This window comes from Scardinius erythrophthalmus (genome assembly GCF_964197995.2).
Source record: "Scardinius erythrophthalmus genome assembly, chromosome: 15".
NCBI lineage: Eukaryota > Metazoa > Chordata > Actinopteri > Cypriniformes > Leuciscidae > Scardinius > Scardinius erythrophthalmus.
In genome coordinates this window covers 1576060-1601200 of record NC_138235.1, presented here as the reverse complement: position 1 = coordinate 1601200, position 25141 = coordinate 1576060, and the positions used below count along the sequence as shown (strand labels likewise).

The 25141-nt window shown below is 42.0% G+C and overlaps 1 protein-coding gene across 1 annotated transcript in view; it reads right to left on the bottom strand.

Annotated features, from left to right (window-relative positions):
- l1camb (L1 cell adhesion molecule, paralog b) overlaps positions 1-11605 on the bottom strand; it is a 91725-nt gene extending 80120 nt beyond the window's left edge. The window contains exon 1 of the mRNA XM_081387656.1: positions 11497-11605. The gene's annotated coding sequence lies outside the window, so the exon portion shown is untranslated. The remainder of the gene's footprint in view (positions 1-11496) is intronic.
- Between the last annotated feature and the right edge of the window lie 13536 nt (positions 11606-25141).

Genomic DNA, 25141 nt, shown 5'->3' with positions numbered 1-25141 from the left:
GTGTGATCCGAGGCACAGAGTGTGTGTGATCTGAGAAAGAGTGTGTGTGATCCGAGGCACAGAGTGTGTGTGATCCGAGGCACAGAGTGTGTGTGATCTGAGAAAGAGTGTGTGTGATCCGAGGCACAGAGTGTGTGTGATCCGAGGCACAGAGTGTGTGTGATCTGAGAAAGAGTGTGTGTGATCCGAGGCACAGAGTGTGTGTGATCTGAGAAAGAGTGTGTGTGATCCGAGGCACAGATTGTCTCTGAAGGCCTTTAACTAGCATGAGCGAATGGGTCCTCCTGCTGAAAGGCCTTTAAATGTGAACTCTGATCAGCGCCTGATTAGAAAACATAAACAGTCTGTCATCTTATCTACTTGAATATTACTATAATTGCCCTTTAAATGGCATAATGGTTCTCATTCTTGGACTGCTCAACATATTGCCGCTAGCCTGCTATCTTATTAAATCTCCTGTTTTATTAGATTATTTGATTCAAAAAACACAAAAACTAAACTGTGAAACAATTAACTTTATACCCAGAAGATAAGCACGTAATGCAGTGTAACTACCATCACAGTAACAACACACACCCGTCTGCTCATCACACCAGCACAACGCTCTCTGTGGGGAATTCAGAACCACTGAAAGATTGTAGCCAGATCTGATTCAAAACGATCGCCTGAAGTACATCAGGGCCTACAGTGTCCTGTACTGTCTGTGTGTGTGTGTGTGTGTGTGTGTGTGTGTGCTGTACACATCTACCGAGAGACCCCAGAAAGAGTGTTTAAGAGCAAACGACTACAAAGCAGATCTAACCATTTTTCGCTTTATTCAGTCATGATTGGTTCACAAAAGCACAGTTTGATAATAAAGCCTACTATATCATCACTAATATGTTCCTCTCGACACATTTCTGAGATGCGCACACTGAAGGTCTCCGGACCCCGTGTGCACTTTCATTCCAGACCAAACCAGAAGCAGAAATTTCATGTGTCGGCCAGTGTTTAATGCGAGGATGTCATCAGACACCCTCCATCTGGAGCCCAGAGCAAGACTTTTACTCGATTACACACATGGCAGACTCCAGCATTAATGAGTCCCGTATTCCCCACGGGACCCTGCCGAAACAACTGAATGATCTTGACCCTAGAGGGGCTCCTCTGAACAAAAGACAGAGACGTCCCTTTTGTGTTTCCCTTTCAAGCCTATCTTCATTAGAAACGCTCCTCTGTTGAAGCCAAACATTTACATGTCAGCTGTCAGAACATGTTCCCGTTTACACTGGGACCAGTGCGAGACCAGGATCTGTATCCGCTCTTGAAGAGGAGAGCTCTCACACTCTCACACACAATCACAAAATAACCTAAAATCATTAAAGGGGGGGTTGATTGTGATTTGACTTTTCTAACTTTAGTTAGTGTGTAATGTTGCTGTTTGAGCATAAACAACATCTGCAAAGTTACAACGCTCAAAGTTCAAAGCAAAGGGAGATATTTGCTTTTAAAGAGATCGCTTTTTAAGGACTACAACAAACGGCTGGTAGAGACTACACGAGCTTCCTATCGGGTTAGTGACATCACCAACCCTAGAATTTACATAAACCCCGCCCCCTGAATGCGCAACAAAGGGGGCGAGTCCAAGTTGAGAAGAGGTGATAGGATATGCTAACACACAAGCTGTTGTAGCTCCGCCCCCTGTGCCGGGAGCAGCAGCTCATTTGCATTTAAAGGAACACACACAAAACGTGTTTTTGCTCACCCTCAAAAAGGGACAACTTTAACATGCTAGATAAAAATATCTGTGGGGTGTTTTAAGCTAAAACTTCACACACACACTCTGGGGACATCAGAGACTTATTTTACATCTTGCAAAAAGGGGCATTATACCACCCCTTTAACTTAAGAAGCAAATTACACTGAATACATTACCATGTATTATTGATTCAGTAAAAGAATATGCATGACTGTTTAATGATGTTAGAGCTGCATTATTGAGCTAGCACTAGCTTTCTGAGACGTATAAAGCTGTCCATGTCGTCCTCAAGAGCTCTGTTACAACACATCAGAGCTCTGTCAAAGCATTTCCTGGAAGACTTCGCCAGTTGTTTATTCATAAGAGCCCCATTCAGTTCACTGACACACACACTCATGCTCATTACGGTAAAACTGCATGGAGAGAATTCGGGAACAAATGTCAGTGAACTGCTGGCTATCCAGAAGAGATGGACAACTTGTTCAATGATCATAACCCTCGATTCTTAATGCTGTTACTGCGAGTCATTAGCTGGATGGTTCCCGACTGTGTGTGTGTCATGTGATGTTAAACCGCCTGCTGTTCACACACTCACTCACTGAGAAACATCATGCATTAAGTGTTAACTTTTGAACAGGACGAGGATATGTTATGGTTTCAGCATGTATTGCAGCATTACTAATATAAGATTATAGTTTCGTGCTTGCTGACTTTTGTTTAAAGTTTTGTTGTTGTTGTGTGATTATTGTAAGGTGATTGCACTTTCAGAAATAAAGATAGCATAGATCACATCACATATTGTGTCCTATGCAACTATAAACAGGGTTCCCACACCTCGGTTAACTTCAAATTCAAGGACCTATACCCTCAAATTAAACAAATCAGAAACGAATCAGATTCAATTCTTTTTTATCACTGCAATACATATTGTTATTTTGATTAGATAATCATCAAGTGCTCTAATATAGAAGCAAATACAGTGAGAGACTACATGTAATATACATTTATGCAGTTGTAATGCCCTGGCCTTTGCAGATATTTAGAGATGTCCATCTTTAAGCAGAGCAGACTCTTTGGGTTTATATGAAATGCTAACACTTTACAATAAGATTACATTTTTAGCATTGACTAAGGTTAATAAATGTTGTAGCTTTGTTCATTGTTAGTTTGTTACTTTCAGCATTTACTAATACATCTAAAATTGAGTTTACATTTTTATTTTATCTGTTAACCTTAGTTAATGTACTATGCACTAACATGAATGATCAAGGTACAATTGTTTTGCTCAAATATTAATACATGCAGTAAAAATGTATATTGCATAATGCAGTTCATGAAAGCTAGCTAATACATCTTGTTGGGACTTGCAAAGTGTTACCTGTGAAATGTACGTATGTTTCTAGGTTATAGCTAAAGAAACCTGTCATATTTTAATGTTTAAATTATTTTCTGTAGAATTCATTCTGTTAAACTTCTCATTTTAATATATTCATATTTACATATTTATTCAATTTAGCACATTTCAGTTCAGCACTGGTTTACTTGGAGTGTTATGTTTTTAAAACCATGTCCATTTAAAAATATCGGTTAATTAATCGGTTATCAGCACGTACGGTCAAACCTAGTCTTCGGAAAAATCTACCATCGGTCGACCTCTAATAGTGTTGGCCCACATCTGGATGTGTGGGATCTGGATCTGGATGGAAATATGCTGTCCTTATCCACACTGTTAGACCTTACCGGGTTTTTTTTACAGTAAAATACTGGCAACACTGTTGCCAGTAATTTACTGTTAATTGTGCAGTTCTTTACTGTAATCTACAGTATGTTACTGTAAAATGCACTAAAACTCGAGTTAACTAATTTCACTTGCAGAAACCTTAAATTGACCAACTGTCATTTAAATGTATTAAACTAAAATGTATAATGCATTAATAACGTGAGCAAAGTATACTGTGAACTTATTTCATTTGAAACCACAACAAAACTTTTGTACATAAAAAGATTTCCACTGGATCAGCAACTATACAGTCACTGCCTGTTAAATAAAGCAACATGCAGCAAATCATCACTGTTTGTAAATCTTCTCCTGGACTGAAGCACAGGCTCTACTCTTCTGCACAACGGTGACCCAAAAAACGAAATTTTACAGTAAACTACTGGCAACAGTGTTGCCAGTATAAACCTGTTTTATAACTTACAGTTTATTACTGTTAAAATACATGTTGTGGGTGTGTCTTTTTTATCTTACACTGTTAACCCTTTCAACCCCACAGGGAAATCCACACTACAAAGAGTAAAAGTAACACTGATGCAGTGTTGCAGTGAGATAATTAAGGGAATATGTAAGTGATTGTTGAGCATTAGCGATGAACACCTGCTGTTAATAAGCAGAATCACTGAAGAAAAGAGAAACACAAGAACAGAAAATAGAGAAACACAAGAACTACAACTGACTTCCAGCCATTACACATTATTACACTTATTATTAACCAGTATGACTTTATTTCTGTCATACAGAAGTTATTGAGATGTTTAATTGAAAATGTTTGAGTTGAAGTTACCATTATAGAGATCAGTGCTTGCTTTAGTTGGGATGCTGATTCTAAAACATTAGTTTTTCTTTTGCTGCTTGAGCTGTGTTTTTGCAAGTCACACTTGTGCACACACAGTTTATGAATGACTGCCGTTATAATGATTATGATGACAAAATCATCATATTGCCTGTTCATTCACTACGGAATTCATTCCTACTCATTCAGAGTTTAATCCTCAATCAAAAGTGTTACATTAGCACTACTGTGGAACAACAGCAATAAATTACTATGACTTATTTTTTTTTAACACATCATGCATAAACCAAAAAAAACAGAGCTACACTATCGTTTAGAAACACAGAGATATCACAATTTAGCACATTAATCTCAACAATGGTGGCAATATTTCTTTTTTATTATTATTATTCATGCAGCAGTGCATGCTGGGAGTTTTATATTATCCTGGAACCCAGCATGCATTGCGACATGAAACTTTTCACCATTGTTGAGATTCATATGCTGATTTTTGATATCTGTGTGTGTCTGAACCAAGCAGGAGTAAAATAAAATTGAATGCACTATATGATTGTTATTTTTCAGAAGACCTGATTACAGAAATATTGATTTCATTTTGTAGATACACAGATTTATGCTAAATATGACATACCCATAATTTCAATGAATATATACAGGAAAAATCTGAAAATTAGAGAGTCCAAGATGAACGTGATTTCATCACAAAAGAACAAAAACACCTGATCATCTTCCTCTTGACCTTTTCTTGCCATAAGAAATGTGTTTTATAAACTCACTGTTACAGCAGTCAGAGAGAGATGAGAGTTAAGAAGTCAAGGGACAAGAGACCAACTAAAGCAAATACTGATCTCCATCATGGTGACAACAAACTTTATTATTAACTCAATCTCTGTTAATTCTCAACAAGAACTTTTGTACTTGTATGAAAGAAATAATTGTAAACTGGTTTGTAAACTGGTTTCACACTCAGTGTTGCTGGAAGTCAGTTGTAGTTTCTGTGTTTCTCTTTTTTCTGTTCTTGTTTCTCTGTCCTTCAGTGATTCTGCTTATCAGGTGTTCATCAGTGTCTCAATTCACTCACTTCTTTTCATTCACTCTCAAGGGGACTATATTAGTGAACTAATGTATAGGAATAGTGAATGAGGGTATAGGGTGTGATTGTGAAAACAGCCTCTGAGTGTCGATTTTGAGCGCTGTTGATTTACAGTATATTCCTGTAGGCTAGTTTTGTTTTCTACGGTATATTACTGTTTTAATGGAAAATGGTATGATACTGTCTGAATTACGCCTTTTTTTACAGCAAGGGTTAACAGTGCACTTGCCTTGCACTCCACTGTCAGCTACTGCATCTGAACTCAATTAAGTTAAAACGGCATTCCCTTGCTTTATGTTACACAACAACATTAGAATTTATAGGTAGAATCAGGCAGAAACACCTCCTTAAAGCAACAACTGCCCGTTCACTTTTTACAGTGATTTTGATTTCAGAAGGTCTAGATATTTTACTTGGAAAAAAAAGAAAACTGGTTTTGTATATATTGGCATTGTGTCCGCTGTGTTTCTCCATTAGCTGATTCCTGCGACTCTGACAGGATTTCCAGCCATTCTGAGAATTGCGACATGCATTGATGTGAACCAGATGAAGGACTCTGACGGAAGCTAATACACTCTCTGTTCTTCAGAGAAAATGAGTCAATGAACACAACAAAGACTCCTTTCTGTCACAGGAAGTGGACAGAGAAAGGTCAGATCAGAGACGGGCATAGATGAAGACTGAGGCAATGACATGTGGTGAAGCGGTGCCCTGCTCTGCACTTTCTTCAACACTAATCTGTGTGTTCGTTTGCACTGTATTAGTTCTACATTCCTGATTTCCACTGCCATGTTAATGCATGCATCCATTCAGCACTACAGCAGGAAAGCTGTCTGAGAATGAACATGTCTCCGTCAACAACCAACAGTCTTCTGTTCAAATTAGTAAAAAAGATCTCCTTAAAAAAGTAGTTCACCCCAAAATGGAAATGTCTTCATTTACTTGTCCTCATGTTCATTTACTCCCAATTCTTTCTTCTGCTGAAGGTATTTTGAGATTCAGCTGTTTGTAAAAGTAATGAAATTCAATTGAAAAATAGATGAATGAATCTATATGACTTGACTGGTGTATTCCCTGAACACATGTAAATCTGAATCCGGCAGGACCGGAGCTGCCCATCCCAAACACAGCTGGACCACGTCCAGTTTAGAGATGAGCCTCCTAAACACGTCAAGTGTATAGATACAGATAGATATCTAGATATAGATATAGATACGAGCTATTTTCACATGGATTTTGATTGGATTGATATCTTCAATATTTAATGACAATACTTTTAAATAAGGTCACTTTTTGGTTCATGCATGCTCAAGATATGATGTACAGTGAGCAGTATTTTAAAACATTAATCATGTTAATTGTCAGCGCAAACACAATAGTTCATTCTTACTTCATACTGCATGAATTAATGAAACTAATGAGAACAAATACATTTAACTTTTACATTTTGATAATATATTAATAAATGTGTAACCTCACTGTAATGTGTTTAATTTGACTGTATCATGTGATGATATTATTTCCTACTGTTCATCTTGTTACAAATCATACTTAATGAAAGAGTATAGGCATTAATTTAATGTCAAATATACTGCACTTAATCATATGAAATTCAAAATAATAATTTAATGCGTTTAATAAAGTGAAACATGCATTTCTAAAAACAGTAAGACATTTGGCAACAGATCGAGCATGAAAACAGGGAGCTGACTGTAATATTTCTGTCAGAACTCATTTAAAGTGTTTATCTGCAAAAAAATATGAAATCTGTGCTATTTCATATTAGCACAGATTCTGTGTAGCACAGGGGTTTCTGACACAATCAGGATTTAATATTAGCATAGACCGTAGCCTATAGTAGCCTGTATATGAATTGATGCAGGTACTCAGGTCCTATATGGACTTGAATTCAGTTATCAAAGTTATCCGGAAGAAGGTTATCAGCGGCTTAAAGCCAGTGTTTAGCGTTGTGATTGGTTGGTGGAAATTCTAAATATTCTGTTGTTCTGTTATAAAGTTGCGCTGTTGAAGCTGTAGACCTTGTGTAGCCCCGCCCCTTCTCAGTGCTGCGCTCGTTCTCTTTTGACTTCCGGTCTGTATTTCCACAGCGATCTCGCGTATTTATGAATGAACGGCTCGTTTTAAAATCTTCCCGGTCTACTGACATTTGTTAAGACATCTGCTTTAAACATTACAATCCTCATGATAACTTTCGTTAACCTTACAAATAAATAATGCTAATTACTCCTGGACAGCAATGCCATAGAAATATACAGAGTGACCGCAAAAACGGAAGTTCAAAGACACTATTCTAAAGATCGTTTCTCTGGCACATAAGGTCAATATGCCCGACTCAAGCTGAACCTTGTCCAGCTTTATTGACCATATAGGTCAGGGCTATTCAACTGGCGGCCCGCCAATCATCTCCATCCGGCCCGACGGCACCACCCTCCTCCTCCTCCTCCTCCTCTTCCTCCTCCTCCTCCTCCTCCTCTTCCTACTCCTCCTCCTACTTTTCTTCTACTCCTCCTCCTCCTCCTCATCTTCCTCCTCCTACTCTTCTCCTACTCCTCCTCCTCCTACTCTTCCTCCTCCTCCTCCTCTTCTTCCTCCTCCTCCTCCTCCTCCTCCTCTTCTCCTACTCCTCCTCCTCCTACTCTTCCTCCTCCTCCTCCTCTTCTTCCTCCTCCTCCTCCTCCTCCTCCTCCTCCTCTTCTCCTACTCCTCCTCCTCCTCCTCCTCCTCCTCCTCTTCTCCTACTCCTCCTCCTCCTCCTCTTCTCCTACTCCTCCTCCTACTCTTCCTCCTCCTCCTCCTCTTCTTCCTCCTCCTCCTCCTCCTCCTCCTCTTCTCCTACTCCTCCTCCTCCTCCTCCTCCTCCTCTTCTCCTCCTCTTCTCCTACTCCTCCTCCTCCTCCTCCTCCTCCTCTTCTCCTCCTCCTCCTCCTCCTACTCTTCCTCCTCCTCCTCCTCTTCTCCTACTCCTCCTCCTCCTACTCTTCCTCCTCCTCCTCCTCCTCCTCTTCTTCCTCCTCCTCCTCCTCCTCCTCCTCCTCCTCCTCCTCTTCTCCTACTCCTCCTCCTCCTCCTCTTCTCCTACTCCTCCTCCTACTCTTCCTCCTCCTCCTCCTCTTCTTCCTCCTCCTCCTCCTCCTCCTCCTCCTCTTCTCCTACTCCTCCTCCTCCTCCTCCTCTTCTCCTACTCCTCCTCCTACTCTTCCTCCTCCTCCTCCTCTTCTTCCTCCTCCTCCTCCTCCTCTTCTTCCTCCTCCTCTTCTCCTCCTCCTCTTCTCCTCCTCCTCCTCCTCTTCCTCCTCCTCCTCTTCCTCCTCCTCTTCCTCCTCCTCCTCCTCCTCCTCTTCCTCCTCCTCCTCTTCCTCCTCCTACTCCTCCACCTCCTCCTCCTCCTACTCTTCTCCTACTACTCCTCCTCCTCCTCCTCTTCCTACTCCTCCTCCTCCTCCTCTTCCTACTCCTCCTCCTCCTACTCTTCTCCTCCTCCTACTCTTCTCCTCCTCCTCCTCCTCCTCCTCTTCCTACTCCTCCTACTCTTCTCCTCCTACTCTCCTCCTCCTCCTCCTCCTCCTACTCTCCTCCTCCTCCTCCTACTCTTCTCCTCCTCCTCCTCCTCCTCTTCCTACTCCTCCTCCTTCTACTCTTCTCCTCCTCCTCCTCTTCCTACTCCACCTCCTCCTCCTCCTCCTCCTCCTGGTGGTGCGGCTAGTTTAGTGTGTTTACGTGTGAATATTTCAGCAGTTATTATGCGTGTCCTGTATTTCTGTCGACTGAACCAGCCATACCAATGATTCGTGAATTAATCATTCTTTTGGTTCGACTCTTTCTAGACGCGCTTGCATAACGGTCTGAAACTATTCGGATTCGTTCGGACAGCTCCGTCACTGAATCTTCTGAAGCGGTTTCTCGCTTAACAACAAATCTGTTTTCAGTTGTTCCACTAGTGTCTCAGCACAGAGCTGAGTTTACTCCCGGTCCCGGACACTAGTATTAAACAGTGTTGTGACAACCAGTGGGAAGCGTTTCAATTCGACAGACACCTCTCTGTTACAAACCACAAATCACTCGATGGTTTAACTAGTGTTATTTCACATATAAACAGCCTCAACATTCCCAACAAGACTGATGAGGAAAGCAGGAGAAACACTGTGACATGAAGGAAAATAGAAGACTTTAAATCCCCTAATCACCCTTACAAACATTTACCGTGAATGTACTGTAATAATTTACCACGGTTTGGGCAGAAATATGGAATATTTATATTGAATATGTCATAGTAATTTATTTTGCATTAGATTTATTAGATGGGTAGAGGAATATACAAGTCATTTTTGTTATGAAATTTCTTTGTGAAGGTGCGTATAGTTTTGGACCTGTGTTTAGGCATTTGTAATACAGTGGGAGTGAGTAGCCTGTCGTTATCAAGCCTCACTGTGAGAATATTTTCATTTGAGCATAACAATTATGAAAAAAATAATAATAATTTCTTACCAATAGCTATGAGCTTGTATAATTAATTTATTTGTTCCAAGAAAAATTACACAGCTGTAAATAATCATGTTTTTATTTATAATGGTCTTATATATCTGCATACTGTTGGGTACCACATTTCCAAGAAAATACAATACTTTGTTTGGTTTACTTTAGCATATTTATTGAAACTGTTATGTTTCAACAAATAATGTTTCAATAAATAATCGAAACCCCCAAACCAACCCACCTCAACTTTTCGATTTGATAATCCGGCCCGCGAATGTAGCTAGAAGAATAGCCCTGATATAGGCTGTAATAACATTAATAAATAAATGTGTGAATTATTCAAGGCATCTTTCTATGGAAACTGTAAATGTTATAGAGTTTTCATTTAGTTTTGATTAAGCATCGTCTACATCATCTGTTGTAGCATCGTCTGTTATTACACTTATAGATTATACACAGATTACAGCCCTAATATGGACCCGTCACATACTTATGGGGTCTCAGAAGCAGACGTGAATTTCTCTAGGAGAATACAGCAAATGGACTATAATTTTGCATTCTCATTTGCTCTAATAGCAAAAAAAAAAAAAAAAAAAAAACACAATAGCATTTTCACAACTTTTCCAAAAAGGAAAAAAGGAGTATGGCAAATCTACTGTCACTCCCTTGACCAATTATTGTTAATTATTATTATTATTATGTTTAATGTTCAGTTAAATAACAGTGCAGTGCCATGTTTATTGTGCCATATTTAATTATATGATGACATGCTTGTGATTCAGCATTTTACCATATTATAATTGAGGCCAGTGAAATCAAGGATACACTAAGCATTGTCAATCCTGGAGAATCACAATTACGAACATTAAAAGATTTAAAAGATTTTCTTACATAGCTTGGTCTACATCATAACATCCACGCCACATAAAGAAACAATGGCTGAGGCCGTTCACCTGCTAGCGACACACACACACACACACACACACACACACACACACACACACAGAGAGATAGGCGGGGTGGCAACTAAAAAGCAGAGCACATTGCTGAAATAATATAGAATTTTTAACTGATAAAGATGGCATGTCTTTCCCTCACAGCTGGCTGATGTTGCTCCTGAAGAGGGTTTATATATCAGCATGATCTGAGTTAGACTGACACCAGACTGCATTACATTTACAATAAACAAGCTTACTTTTCAACACATTGATTCCCAGAATTGAAGGGAATAGGAAGTGCCCTGCTTCTGCAATAATATACTTACTCATGCACCCATGCTTGTATTGAAAATGATTCTATCAAAATAGTCTCCAATTATTGGACATAATAACAGACTATAATTAAAAAAAAAAAAAAAAAAATTTAATCACCATTTCTGATAACAGATAATAGTTCCATCAGTCTCTGAGATCTGAATCTGCCACACTCCCTCACTAATGTGAACACACACACAAGGCCAAGGTGTGTTCGAGCTGCATTCGGCCCCTAATGACTGAGATATCACCATCACACACACACACAACCACACAACCACACACACACCTACATACAGCCAAAAGGCACAGTTTTGCTTCTGAAAGGATCAGAGAGTGTCTTACCTTTACAGGTAGTGTGAAGGTCTTGGACAGAAGACAGGTTTCTATCTTGTGGTATGGCCACGGTGACACGCCTTATTCTCTGCTTCTCCTCTGTCTTTCTCTCTGTTCATCCCATCCAATGGGTGAAGCCTTGACGGATGCTGCAGTGAGGGAGAACACACCCTTCACCCCCCTCCCCTCCTCAGCATGTGCTCCTCCCACACACCTCTGATTGGCGGATGAGTGGAGGTGACATCATCTCTTTCTCTGTTCTGTCTATCCCTCCCCTCCCTTCTCTCTCCCTCTTTCTGTCTCAGCCACAATGGAGAGGTTCAAGCTTTTCCTCTGATTGTTCTCCGCACCCCTCAGAGCACCCCAAACAGTCCGAACTATCCAAGGTATTTTTAAGAGGTTTTCTCGACTACATTAATTGCCATTGGCAGTTCAACATTACCCTGGCTCTTTGATATGTTTACCCATTTCTAACACATAACAATCTCAAGCTCATTACTGTAATACCTAAATAATAGAATATTATCTAAATTGTAAAATATTTATACACAATAACAGTAGTGTTTTTATTCGAATATAAAAAAATGCATTATGTTTGCAATTTGAGGAAATATAATTTAATGGGAACCATCATAGAAATAATGCAATTATGCAAAGAATCTTAACAAACAGGCCAATTTAAAAAAAAAAAAAAAAAAAAAAAAACCCTTTAAAAAATGTATTTATTTTTTTTTTTCTTTCATTTTGAGTGAGAAATGTGGCCTGGTCATGTGACATTCACCCTTATGCATGTCAATGGAGTTTGCTTGCCTTTAGGTTAAAATGATGATTATTGGCTTTAAGCTGAAATTCCATCCATCTATATTTAGAGGTCTGCAGAATATCTCATTTTGTTTTCTTAAAACCTATACTGTAATACAGTATGATTTAATGGAACACGAATATGCTTGTAAAAACACAATGTGCAGAGAGCCCCCACCCACCCACCCACCCACCCACCCACACACACACACACACACACACACACACACACACACAGACACACCCCACTGGCCACCAGGAGCAGATGGAGCGGGTGTGGGGTAACATGGGCCCTCTGACACACGCCAGCGCTAGCTGAACACAGCCTGAGCAGAGATTAAAGACCTCGGCTGTCTGTAAGCGCCCGCTCATTTGCTTGTGTGCATGTGGACACTTATGTTTGTTTCTGGGAGGTTTGGATTGATTCAGAGTCTCCTTTTGGCATTTGATAATCTGATAAGAGAAGACGACTCTCTCAAGGATCCCTCCTTCTCTCTCTACATCAATAAATCTCTGTACTGCACTTAACGTAAGCCAGTCTGAACTAGAATGGCTTGACAGGATCCGTCTTGCTCTGTCACTCCTGTGCCTTTACCGGAACAGTCACAACAACAAGCAATAAGGATCCACTGAAATAGATCTCAAATGTTATATTTTAACAATATAATAAAAAAAATGCCATCAGTATTTTTGTCTTGTTGTCCACTAAAAATATGTTAACATCCATAAAACTAGAGAAATACAATTGATCCCCGCCAGAACACATGTGAAAACATCCCATGTTTGCCATACATGTTTGAGCCAGTGTCTAATCCCAAATCAGAAGACAAACCTACACCTCAATACCGAGGATACTCCAGTCTGTGACAGCTTGGTAAAATATCATCTGTATTTATATTGATTCCATATGTATTTGTATTTTATTACATTATATGAGTGTTGAAATGAAGACGTTACAGAAAGGTGTTTATCTCGTTACACAGTTGAGGTAATCAGTTGCAGCAAAAATTTTAAGTTAAGAAATTCCAAGTTTAAATAAGCAGAAGAATCTGATTTTTATTTTGTACATGTTAATTGAGCTTAACTTGAAATATTTGAGCAAGTTAACTAATATATTTAACTCAAAATCATCATGTAATCTAACTTAATTGTGGAAACATAAATAGTTATAACTAGCTAATTCAGCAAATTCTGAGTTATTCAAATTCTCAACTGGGCGTTTCCGGGCAGTACAACATATGGAATGTCACTGAGGTGGCTCCGTCCTAAGTAGGGGGGAGGCAACACTGGTCAGAGACGGCAGAGTGGGCTCTGCCAAGGGAAAGACACAGAATCACTACAGGGAGCTGTACATTGGAAGAATACACATATAGGATGGCTGTAGGTATTACAACATATGGGACCCAGCCTAGCACAGGTTCCACCAATGCATCCGAGTGTTAGACCTGCCGTCGGACGCTCCGCCACATCCGACTGCAAAGGGGTGTGGAGGGACTCGACAGGGTTCGGCTAATGGGGAACTCACCTGGAGCAGAAATGGTGCACGTATCCGGTCCATAGGAGGGGAATGCGCAGCAGGCCAACACTTCAAGGAGGGCCTACGGTGTTAACTGGCTATGGGAAGAGATCACATGGGAGGCTACCAGCTCAACACAAAGGCTATAAAACTTAGCCAACGTGTTGGGTGTGTATGATCATGGTCATGATCTTATGATACACCACAGCTCTACAGATATCTGTCAGTGAGGCACCTTGTGCCAGCGCCCAAGAATAAGCGACACTCCAAGTGGAGCGGGCTCTTAACCTGAGGAGGCATGGTGCATCTTGGGATTAGTATGCCAAGACAATGGCATCCACTATCCAGTGGGCCAATATCTGCTTGGAGACAGCCTTTCCCTTCTGCTGGCCTCCGTAACAGACAAAGAGCTGGTCTCAAGTCCTGAGGCAGAATGACTGCTTGTGGTAGATCACCTAAGTCCTCCACGTCCCGTCCAGCTACCAGACATGGACACGGGTGACATACAGTGGCCCGTTTCTGATAAAGGAGGATTCTTCTTCTTCCTTAAAAAAATGGGCCATGGGAAGGCAGTTGAGAGGAGCATGAGTTCTGGGACCGAGGTCCGGTTGTGCCAATCAGGGGCAACAAGCAAGACTGCTCCTCGTCCTTCCTGACTGAGCATACTTGCATAGGCACCGGGGCCAGCGGTGTAGCAGTGCATCCATGCCGGGGTCCCCTCGGTCAGGGAGTAGAACAACCGGCAATGGGATGAGTCCGGAGAGGCAAACAGGTCTACCTGTGCGGCCCAGAATAAGTTCCATATCAGCTGGACTGCCTGGGGATGGAGTCCCCACACGCCTTGGGCCAAATGTTGTCGTGAGAGCTCGTTGGTGGCATGATTGAGCAGGCCGGGGATATAAGTGACACGAAGCGACCTCAGATGCTTCTGACTCCATAGGAGGAGATGGCAGGCGAGTTGTGATATGTGGTGGGAGTGCAGACTACCTTAATGGTTGATGGTCGCAGTGCTGTTCATTTCTGTGGCGTCTCAGAGCAAGGCGCACTGCTAACAACTCAAGGCAGTTGATGAGCCAATGTAGTTGAGGGCCTGTCCAGATCCCTGCAAATGCATGGCCGTTGTACGTGGCCCCCCAACTGGTGGTGGAGGCATCTGTGGTGACCACAGCATGCCTGGACACTTGTTCTAGGGGCACTCCTGCCCGGAGAAATGAAGGGTCTAACCATTGGCTGAGGGTTTGGCGGCAGGCCGGGGTGATTGACACACGGAGTGTGCCGCTCTGCCACGCCTATTCCGGGACTCGGCCGTGAAGCCAGTGCTGAAGCGGCCTCGTATGAAGCAAACCTAGTGACGTTACTGCGGCTGTGGATTCCATATGCCCCAGGACCCTCTGAAAAAGTTTCAGTAAAATGCAAAGCTCAGGAATGGGTGTTGCGGGAGAATCGAGACATGAAAGTACTCGTTCTTCAGGTTGATCGCTGCAAACCAATCTCAGGGATGGATGCATGCATTCGAAAATGCATTTCTGCATTAGCATCTTGAACGGAAGCTAATGTAGGGCCCGATTCAAGACTCCAAAGTTGGACATAACCCACCAACTTCAACACAGAGCTGAAGTGAACGCCCCTGAACTTGGGCGGACGCCTGGCGAACTAAATCCCATAGCCGAGTCTGATGGTACAGAGGAGCCAGCTGGATGGGCTTGAAAGCGCAAGCCAGGTTCCCAGAGACCAAACCAGGGGGACCAGGGGCACCACAGATGTACCCACAGTGGGGAAGCGAGGTGGAAGACAGGGACCCGACTTGGATGGCATAGCGGCCCGAAGTAGGGTCTGAGTGAGCGGTGCAACACTTACCTGTTTCCAAGGATCAGCAGGAGGTGCGTGAATACCTAGAATATTAAAATCGACTACTGGCGGTAGATCCTTTTCCTATCATCTTCCTAATATTGTCCGGAAAGCAGACACACTCTGTCAGTTCAAAGCTAGACTAAAGACACATCTCTTTGACCTAGCATACACATAACACATTATAGACTTCTATAATTCAATGTTAGGCTGCATAGATTAGGTCGGCCGGAACCGGGAACACTTCTCATACCCATTCTCCCTTATCCCTATTATCCCTCTCTACAGATAAAGCATTGTCGGGATAATTCCGATTCACATGGCTACGCGGAAGTGATACAAATTCTGTATTATAAATTTTAAGGCCAGACAGAATAGTTTGTTGAGGGTTGGTTTGTAGGGAAGGACTACACGCCTGCGCACATATATTCAAACATGCATACCAATAGACTGAACTGGTAATACGCATGTGCACGCCATCAGCGTTCTCACGGGTTCACGTTTTTGAAAGTTTGTGCAGAAAGAACTTAAGAGTTTTCTGTTAAAAGGGTGTTGTGTTAGCGGCCCCTAAGTAACTAATAACTAATGATCGTTGCGACGGAAATGAATCAATCAAAACTAACTTTAGCTGGACAATAACTTTATTCTAGAGCTGCTATAAAGCCAAAACAATCTCTGTTACTTTAATTTCCTATTATCAATGTAAAGCCGCTTATGAACCATCTACATTGTTAAAAGCACTATATAAATGAAGATGACTTGACTTGACCCTTCCAGGAAGTAGCGGTCGCCAGACACAGCTGGATTGCGACAGACCACTCCACTGGGGGGATAGACACGTACCCTTTGGTCGCTCCTCCATCAAGGGTAGTGAGGGGGGAGGAGGTACCAAGTTTGTTTCTGGCAGAAAAATGTGCCGTCCACGAAATGGTAACCTCCTCATGCACTTCGGGAAAGAATGACACTGGGGTAACGTGCTGAGGACCTGCACGACCTGCCCCGAGATACCAATCATCCAACCTCTAGGACTCGAGACATGGTGGAGGGTTCCACTCAAGCCTGACCCTCTTAGTGGCCCGGGACAGCATAGCTGACATTTCTGGATCTGGCTTGGGAAAAGCTACTCTCCCAGAAGGAGGCAAAGCAGCCGTGTCATCATCTCCAGAGTCCAGCTCCCCTTCTAATTCAGCGATCGACATCCTGTCATCAGGGGGAGCCCCGAATGAAACAGCTGGTCGTTCCACAGGCTGAGGTGTTATGGAGGAGTGAGGAGCCCACAGGGACTGGTTACCAGGTGGAGAAGCCCTCACTGTGATTCTAAGATCACCCATCCCACACGACGAAGTAGCTCTCTTCTGGGTTTGGCCAGAAGGGACACTAGATCAGGGCATGGGTATGGGGACATTGCCTTTTAGCAGGTATGAGAGTCCTGTTCTCAACACTGAAATGGTCATGTTCCCACAGTGAGAACATGAACCATCCACAAATGCTGCTTTAGCATGCTGAATACCCCGTCACACAAAACACACAGGTAGAATGACATCTTGAAAAAGACGTAGCCACACCCGTGTTGCTCTTTCAGAAATTAACTCTCTAACATGCAGAAGCACACAGGGGAAACGGCAACACTGGCAGGGGAAGCACTCACTCACTCAATGCTCTCTAACCAACCAACAGCTTTCTCTGTTATAATGCTCGTGACCACCGCTGCTTGCACTGTTTCCAGAAAAAGCACCGGCACACACGCTATGGATGGGGCCGATCCGATCCAGCATCGGTATCAGGACCGATACCAGCGTAATTCACGTATCGAATTTTCCCGATCCAACCTGCGGAGATATCTGATATCCATGAGTCATGTCTGCGCTTTAAGGTTGTCTGCTGAAATGACTTGCGGCTAGTGTGGAAATACTTCATCTGGAAACACCGCAGAGCAAGACAGCAAAAGGCAATGTTGGCAAAGCCGTAATTCAGAGCTCTTTGAAGCTCCCTCGTGTCGTACAACACAATGAACGCAATCAAACATTTAAAAAAGCACCACTTTACTGTGTGTTCACACCAGACGCGTCTACCGTGTCTAATTTGACGCTTGAATATTTTGAATCCATTCGCGCGTCCAGAGCGAAATTGAAGCGTGTAAAAAGCAAAAGTTTGAAGCGAAATTGACGTGCGTCCGAGGCGAAATCCGCTTGTCTGTTTGCAAGATGGCTGATGTTGATCGAGCATTCATCGAGAGAGTCACCGCATCGGAGCGAGGATCACTCTTCAGATAGTGTGTGTGTAAGATGTTTACACTTGCACTTTTCTTATATTTCAAGACTAAAGTATTTTACATTTTGGGAATGTAATAAATATTGACATGACAATCAATTTAAAACTCTTACAGTTGCATATTTGTTTTCAGAATGGGATTTTTCCTGTTAACAGGTTTCCTGTTTTTCTGACTTCCTTTTCTGACCTTATACTTACCTCAAGTTGCCTTTTGGGACATAAATGCATACATACGTACATATCATACTTGCCTGTTGAGAGATGTTTATTTCAGTCAAGTCAAGTCAAGTCATCATTTATATAGCGCTTTTAACAATGTAGATTGTTTCAAAGCAGCTTTACAGAGATAAACGTATAATTTATGGTAACAGAGATTGTTTTGGCTTTATAGCGGTTCTTTAGTAAAGTTATTCTCCAGCTAAGGTTAGTTCTACCAGAAAGACTCGGGAGAGTTATTTCAATAAACCATACATTTATTGACAGCTCAGCAAGCTGATAAACTACAAAGTCATTTGGCGTAGGCCCCGTCCGTAGTGCATAATCCGAGAGTATCGGATCTGCAATTCCTGCCTAAAGATGAAGGCAGGGGCGCAGCCGACCCCCCCTGGGAGGTATGGACGGGACCATCCTGGTGGTGGTGGGGAGGATGGGGGTAATCGTCGCTTCAGTATCTGCGAACTCAAACATGTGTAAGTACCGTGCTTTTATACAGTGAGCATAAGAATATGATTGGATAGAAGTGAAGGCAATAAGTGACGTAGTAATTGAATCTTCCCAGCAGAACTTATGCTAAAGCTTTCATTTATGATTGATTCGCTTCCGTCGCAACAATCATTTGTTATTAAATTAGGGGCCGCTAAGACGACACCATTCTCTCTACATAGACTTTAAACGCGAACCTGTGAGAAACGCTGATGGCGTTCACATGCGCATTAAGAATTGGTTCTATAGTTATGTGCGTTTGAATATATGTACGCAGGTTTGGAATTCCCTACAAACCAAGCCTAAACAAAGTACTGGTGTTTCCTTATAATTTTTTATACAGAATTTTATTTTATTTTATCAATTCGGGGTAGATACGCAAATTGAGTTTCCTGGCTTTATCTGTAGAGTGGTAAAGGGATCCTCCATAGGGAGAGACTAGTTGTCACTTCAGCACTGCGTTGTCATCGGGTCCAGGCGAAGGTCCTTCATCAGATCTGGATACGGCCTGGATCCGTCAGGCTGCGGGAAAACCTCGGGATAAACAATGACACTAAAATTTGCGTAGATGCCATTCTTCTCATGATGTAACGAGTACATCAGGATTTATGGGAAGTGTTCCCGGTTCCAGCTGACCTAATCTATGCTGCCTAACATTGAATTATAGAAGTCTATAATGTATTATGTGAAAGCTAGGTCAAAGAGATGTGTTTTTAGTCTAGCTTTGAACTGACAGAGTGTGTCTGCTTCCCGGACAATGTTAGGAAGACTGTTCCAGAGTTTTGGTGCTAAATAGGAAAAGGATCTACCGCCAGCAGTCGATTTTGATATTCTAGGTATAATCAACTGGCCGGAATTTTGAGATCGTAATAGACGTGACGGACTATAATGCGTTAAGAGCTCGCTCAAGTACTGCGGAGCTAAACCATTCAGTGCTTTGTAAGTAATCAGCAATATTTTAAAATTGATGCGATGTTTAATAGGGAGCCAATGCAGTTTTGACAGAACTGGGCTAATATGGTCATACTTCCTGGTTCTGGTAAGAACTCGAGCTGCTGCGTTTTGAACCAGCTGTAGTTTGTTTATTAAGCGTGCAGGGCAACCACCCAGTAGAGCATTACAATAATCTAGCCTTGAGGTCATGAACGCATGAACTAATTGTTCCGCATTTGTCAATGAGAGCATATGACGTAATTTAGATATATTTTTAAGATGGAAAAATGCAGTTTTACAGATACTAGACACGTGACTTTCAAATGTAAGATTGGTATTAAAGAGCACACCCAGGTTCCTAACCGACAACGAAGACTTAACAGAGCAGCCATCAAGTGTTAGACAGTATTCTAGGTTATTACGTGAGGAAGTTTTTTTTCCAATTAGAAACTCTGTTTTTTCAGAATTTAGAAGTAGGAAATTACAAGTCATCCAATTTTTTATATCCGCTATGCATTCCGTTAATTTTGTGAATTGATAAGTTTCGTTAGGTTTTGAAGAAATATAGAGCTGAGTATCATCGGCATAACAGTGAAAGCTAATGCCATGTTTCCTAATGATATCTCCTAAGGGTAGCATGTACAGAGTGAACAGCAGCGGTCCTAGTACTGAGCCTTGTGGTACGCCATACTGAACTTGTGATCGATGAGACATCTCTTCATTTACTGCTACAAACTGATAACGGTCAGATAAGTATGGTTTAAACCATGCTAGTGCAATTCCACTAATGCCAACATAATGTTCTAATCTATTTAAAAGAACGTTGTGGTCGATGGTGTCAAATGCAGCGCTAAGATCGAGTAACACTAATAGCGAGATACAACCACGATCGGATGATAAGAGCAAATCATTTGTGACTCTAATGAGAGCTGTTTCGGTACTATGGTACGGTCTAAATCCTGACTGGAAATCCTCGCAAATATCATTTCTTTCAAGAAAGGAACACAGTTGTGAGGATACTGCCTTTTCTAATATCTTTGACAGAAAAGGTAGATTCGAGATCGGCCTGTAATTGACTAATTCTGAAGGATCAAGTTGCGTTTTTTTAACAAGCGGTTTAATCAAAGCCAGCTTAAAGTTTTTTGGTACGTATCCTAGAGACAAAGACGAATTAATGATATTAAGAAGAGGATCTATGACCTCTGGAAGTATTTCTTTCAGTAGCTTAGTCAGTATAGGGTCTAACACACATGTTGTAGATTTAGATGATTTAATGAGTTTAGTAAATTCTTCCTCTCCTATAGCAACGAATGAATCAAATTTGTCCTCAGGGAGACTACAATGCACTGCCTGATGCGATACTGTAGTAGACGGTTGCATAGTTATAATTTTGTCCCTGATATTATCAATCTTATAAGTGAAGAAGTTCATAAAGTCATTACTGCTGTGTTGCTTGGAAACTTAGGTGCTTGAAGCTTTATTTTTCGTTAGTTTAGCCACCGTTTCAAATAAATACCTAGGATTATGTTTATTTTCTTCTAATAGGGTTGAAAAATAAGCAGATCTAGCAGCTTTTAAAGCCTCTCTGTAAGTAATTGAGCTCTCTTTCCATGAAATGCGAAATACCTCTAGTTTTGTTTTCTTCCAGTTGCGCTCCATTTTTCTGGCTGCTCTCTTAAGGGCCCGAGTGTGCTCGTTGTACCACGGCGTCGGACTATTTTCTTTAATCTTCTTTAAGCGCAACGGAGCAACTGTGTCTAAAGTGCTGGAAAAGAGAGAGTTAAACGTTTCTGTTGCAATATCGAGTTCTTCTAAGCTATCTGAGATGCTGAGATGATGAAACTGATTAGGAAGATTATTAATAAAGCAATCTTTAGTAGCAGAAGTGATAGGTCTCACATATTTGAAACACGGAGTCGGCTTTGCAGCCTTGGCTAAATGCAAATTACACGAGACTAGATAATGATCTGAGATGTCATCGCTCTGCTGCAGAATTTCAACGGCATCCACATCTATTCCGTGTGATAATATTAGATCTAGAGTATGATTACGACCATGAGTAGGTCCTGACACGTGTTGTCTAACTCCAATTGAATTTACAATGTCTTTAAATGCCAATCCCAATGCATCTTTTTCATTATCGATGTGTATATTAAAATCACCAACAATTAGTACTTTATCTGCAGTCAATATTAATTCTGATAGAAAGTCCGCAAATTCTTTGATAAAGTCTGTATGGTGCCCTGGTGGCCTGTATACAGTAGCCAGCACAAATCTCAAACGTGATTTATCGTTTACACTATATATTTTTACATTAAGCACCAATGCTTCAAAAGAATTATATTTAAAACTTGATTTCTTAGTGGTTTTGAAACTATTACCATAGATTACAGCAACTCCACCCCCTTTGCGTTTCAGACGAGGCTCATGTTTATAACAGTAATCTTGCGGGGTTGATTCATTTAAAGTAATGTAATCGTTTGGTTTTAGCCAGGTTTCTGTCAAACACAGCACATCTAGGTTATTATCTGAAATCATATCAATAACAACGAGTGCTTTTGAAGTAAGCGATCGAATATTCAGCAACCCAAGCTTTAGCATTTGCTCATCTGTATTATAGCTGTTTTTTATTTGTTGAACATCAATTAAATTTTTAACCTTAGTTGGGTTTAAACCTTTTTTGGATTTCCAAATTCGGGGAACAGACACAGTCTCTATATGATGATAGCTAGGTAAAAGAGGCTCTATGTGATGGGATTTATCTGACCTTGGTGACGCGAGGCCGCTAGCAGACGGTCGGTTAAGCCAGTCTGTCTGCTTCCTGACCTGAGCCCCAGATTGTCATGTTTGAGCTCTAAGACTATGAGCCATATTACTAGAGAGAAGAGCAGCACCATCCCAGGAGGGATGAATACCATCTCTTTTCAACAGGTCAGGTTTGCCCCAAAAACTTTTCCAATTGTCTATGAATTCTATATTATTAAGCGGACACCACTTAGACAGCCAACCGTTAAGCGAACACAATCTACTAACTATCTCATCACTCCTGCGAACAGGAAGGGGGCCAGTGCAAATTACAGTCCTTGACATCGTACTTGCAAGTTCACACACCTCTTTAATATTAATTTTGGTGATCTCCGACTGGCGGAGTCGAACATCATTAGTGCCGACATGAATAATGATCTTAGAGAATTTACGATTAGCATTAGCCAGCACTTTTAAATTTGCTTTGATGTCAGGCGCTCTGGCTCCCGGCAAACATGTGACTATGGTGGTTGGTGTCTCTATTTTCACGTTCCGTGTAATAGAATCGCCAATAACTAGGGCACAATCATTCTCAGTGGGTGTTTCACTGAGCGGGGCAAATCGATTTGTTATGGTAATCGGAACGGAAGAGTGGTTTTTAGATCCGCGACTAGAGCGATCCTTCACTGTCACCCATTTGCCCGGCTGCACAGGCTCTACTTCAGCCAGAACCGACTCATGTAAAGTGTTCACTATTCTATGCGCATCCAAAACATCTAAAGCACTAGCACTCTTACTATCCTCAATTAAAGTTTGGATGCGTGTTTCTAATTCTGAAATCTTCTCTGTCAACCTAACTGTCTCCTTACATTTATCACATATAAATCCTATATTGTCGACAGAGAAGCCTATACTAAACATGTGACATGAAGTGCAAGTGACAATAACAGGACAAGACATTACTCACCGTGTTTGTTGAGTGATTCTTACTCACCTGAGCTTTTTATGAACTCAAAGGCGCGGACGCGCGAGAGAAAAATAAATAAATAAAATAGCTGAGCGCACGGGTGGCGCGTTAACAGGCTAGCGAATTACTAGCGTTTTGTGCTAGTAGTACTAATAACAAAAGCTAGCGATGTCAGGTTAATCTGAGATGTTGGGTAAAATGTAGTAGTATAAACAACTAGAAATGGTAGTAAAATGATGGTTCAAAACAAAGAAATATATGGCTAAGACGGAGCTTATCGCACCGAATCAAACAAACACACTCACAGCAGGCAGCGAGGCAGACAGGAGCAATCGATCATCCACTCTTCCACTCATCCACTCTTCTGTATAATGATACAAAAGCTTCCAATATCAGATAAATGCTGTTCTTTTGAACTTTCTATTCATCAAAAAATCCTGTTAACGGTTTTCAACATTGATAATAATAAATGTTTCTTGAGCATAACATCATCATATTAGAATGATTTCTGAAGGATCATGTGACACTGAAGACTGGAGTAATGATACTGAAAATTCATCTTTACCAACACAGAAATAAATTGCATTTAAATATATATTCAAATAGAAAACAGTTATTATAAATTGTACAAATATTTCACAATATTACTGTTTTTGCTGTATTTTGGATCAAATAAATTAAGCCTTTGGTGAGCAGAAGAGACAGAAGAGACTATAGTAAAACGTTTCGGTTACTCACGTAACCTCTGTTCTCTCTAGAAGAGGGAACGAGTATTGCGTAGTTGCTTACGCTACGGGAAAGCCTTTCTTTCTCGAGATACTGAAGCCAAAAATTATCCTTAATTTTTATAATCTTGTCAACGCAGTGCGGCAGCCTGCAGACCTAGGGCAAGCTAACTAGCGTGCCCATTGGCTGCCCTGCGGCAACTGCAGCAGCCTACCGCTGAGCCCTTGGTGTGACGTCACGACCAATGAGCGCGCTTGGCGCGCTTAATGCGTCACAGCCCGCGAAAAAGGGGTGTGGCTTAGCGTATATAAACAGGGCTCGGAGGCTGCTTCTCTGGTTTCTGTCGCATGAAGCGAAATGAGCTCGTGGCGCGAGCACGGCGGGCTACGCAATACTCGTTCCCTCTTCTAGAGAGAACAGAGGTTACGTGAGTAACCGAAACGTTCTCTTACGAGAGGTTCTCTCGTATTGCGTAGTTGCTTACGCTACGGGAACGCCCTTGTCAACGCCGTGCGCGCCCAGCATCCACTGAATGAGTCCCAGGGAGAGCCCGGGGAACGTGATAGCGGAGAGCCGGGCGGCCCCAAGAGGGCTAGCGCCGTACATAAGCACACACTAGGGGGTTAGGAGCGGCACGGCCGGTCCTAACTGACAATTCCCTGCATAGTGCAGCTCAACCAGTAGAGCTAAATCACACAACGTAGCCCGCGCACAGATAGTGGGCCGGCATACGCGAGACTTAGACTGATAAGACTTTCGCCTGCAAGGCGGGAACATCCAGGTTGTAAAACCTAACAAACGTGGAGGGGGAGGCCCAGCCTGCCGCTGCACAAATGTCATGAATGGGAATCCCGCTGGACCATGCCCACGACGAGGCCATGCCTCTAGTGGAGTGAGCTTGAATGCCCAATGGGCACTGCAGGTCTTTAGACGCATAAGCAGCAGCAATAGCGTCCACTATCCATCTGGACAGGCTGTGTTTCGAGGCGGCGAGACCCTTGGTGCGCCCACCAAACGAAACAAAGAGCTGATCCGAGCGCCTGAAAGCGGCGGACCGTGAAATGTAGTTTCTCAACGCCCTGACCGGGCAGAGGAGATTACTATCGGCCTCGCTGCCGTGCGTCGGCAGGGCTGAGAGGGAAATG